This window comes from Caloenas nicobarica, chromosome 25 (genome assembly GCF_036013445.1).
Source record: "Caloenas nicobarica isolate bCalNic1 chromosome 25, bCalNic1.hap1, whole genome shotgun sequence".
Taxonomy (NCBI): Eukaryota; Metazoa; Chordata; class Aves; order Columbiformes; family Columbidae; genus Caloenas; species Caloenas nicobarica.
In genome coordinates, this window is record NC_088269.1 from 997364 (window position 1) to 999863 (window position 2500).

Consider the following 2500-nt stretch of genomic DNA (forward strand, 5'->3'; position numbering starts at 1 on the left):
CGTCTACCGAGCCGCTCCGGATCGGGAAACGTGGCTGGACTGGACCGGGCCGGACCGGACCGCACCCTTCCGGACCGGACTGGACTGCTCCGGACCGGACCGCACCGGACCGGACTGTTCCGGACCGGACCGGAACAAACCGGACTGGATCGGACAGGACCGGACCGGACCGGACCGGATTGGACAGCTCCGGACCGGACCGGACCGAACCAGACCGGACCGGACCCGACTGGATCGGACCGGACTGGACTGGATCGGACCGGACCGCACCGGTCCGGAGTGTTCTGGAGCGGACCGGACCGGACTGGATCGGACCGGAGCGGGCCGGACTGCTCCGGACCGGAGCGGACCGGCCTCCTCACGCGAGACCGAGGCCGAGTGGCGGGGGAAAGGGGTGGATCCCTCGCCGGGCTCGGGGTAGACCTTCACGTCGGAGCGCGGCGCGGCAGGGGTAGACCCTTCGCGCGGGGCTCGGCTAGACCTCACGTCGGAGCGCGGCGCGGAAGGGGCCGTCTTCCAAGCCGCTCCGGACCCGGCAACGCGACTGGACCGGAAGGGACCGGACCGGACCGGAAGGGACCGTTCCGGACCGGACCGGAACAAACCGGACTGGATCGGGACCGGACCGGACCGGATTGGACAGCTCCCGACCGGATTGGACCGAAGCAGACCGGACCGGACTCTACCGGAACGGACCGCACCGGACCGGACTGTTCTGGAGCGGACCGGTCCGGACGTGACCGGACCGGACTGGACTGTTCCGTTCCGCACCGGACCGGACTGGCGGGGCTCGGGACGGACCCGGTGTCCGGCCGCGCTCGCCGGAGGATAGACCCGGCCTCCTCACGGGAGACCGAGGCCGAGTGGCGGGGGAAAGGGGTAGACCCTTCGCGGGGCTCGGGTAGACGTCACGTCGGAGCGCGGCGCGGATGGGGCCGTCTACCAAGGCGCTCGGGACCCGGAAACGTGACCGGACCGGAAGGGACCCGACCGGACCGGACCGGACACTTCCGGACCGGGCCGGACCGGATTGGGCCGGACCGGACTGGACTATTCCGGACCGGACCGGACCGGGCTGTTCCGGTCCGGAGCGGAGCGGACTGGGCTGGACTGGAGTGGCGGGGCTCGGACGGCCCCGCTGTCCGGCCGCGCTCGCGAGAGGGTAGACTCGGCCTCCTCACCGGAGGGGGGGGGGGGGGGACCGCGGTTGGGGGGGGGAGGGGGGGGCGGGCTGCGCGGCGCCAGGGCGGGAGGGCTGAGCGTCCCAGCCGCTTCGTACGCGGTCCCCCCCGGGCACGTTATCGAGGTTGAAGGGCATGCGATACGGTGGTCGCCCCGTCCCTCTTCTCCCGACCGCAGGGTTCGGCGCTGACGCGTTCTTTCTCTCTGCTGTCTGCTGAGGAGCAGCGACAGAAGCCGAGGGAACGGCAGGAAGCCGGAGCCGGGGGAGGTTGAGGTCGGACGGTGGGTGGGAAAAGGTGGTTCGCCCGGAGGGCGGCAGAGCTGCGCCACGGGCCCCGGCAGCGAGGCGGTCACGGCCCCGCGCCCGTCCCCTTCTTCAGGAAGCGACCGGATGACGGAGGCCGGGAACGGCGGGGCGCTTTGTCCCACGCAGGGGCAGGAGCTGGACGTGACGACCCTCTCGTGGGTGCGGGACGGTGCCCGCGATTCTACGATTCTAGCTTTTGAACCCTCCCGATCCGTGCAGACGCTCTACGAGTCTGCGTCTGGAGCTTTGGGGGTTGCGCGTGTGGGGTGTGGGGTTGGTGGGGTTTTTCTTTCGGCTCGTTTTGGGGTTTGGCTTGGTGGCTTTTTTCCGGCGGGAGGCGGTGGGGTCGGCGTGGTGTCGTCGTCCCCCCCCCGCCCCGCCAAGGCCGCCGCCGCCGCCGCCATCGTTTCAATTTCTTTTAGCTTTTAAGTTTTTTCGTAAAAGATACCGAGGCGCTTATCTGCCCCCCACTGCCCCCCCCCCTCCCCCCCCCGCGCCGGACGGAGGCGTGCTCAACCGCACAGACACACAGACACACAGACACACAGACACACACAGACACAGACACAGACACACAGACACACACACACACACACACACACACACACACACACACACACACACCCGCCCCTGCCCCCTAGACAGACCCGGAGGAGCGCGGTGTCTCCCGCCCTCGCCCTGGCGCCCACCCTCGGCCTCCCCCCGCCCCGCCCCACCCCAGCCGCGCGGCCGTTTCTGCTCCGTCTGGGCCGCGGGAAGCGGCGCAGGGGGTCGGCAACCGCGCGGACCGCGCATGCGCGCTCGCCCCGCTGCCTGGCAACCGGCCCCCTGCCCCCCGCTGGGCGTGGGCGGCGGCTGGCGGCGCGCCCAACGGTCAGTCCGTCAGCCAGCCGGCCGGCCAGCCAGTCAGTCGCGGCGGCGGGAGCAGGGGGCCTGGCGCAGCACGAGCGGCCGAGGGCGTCCTGCCGACGGCCGAGGAGCCCCGCGCGCGGGTAGGCGGGCAGGCAGGCA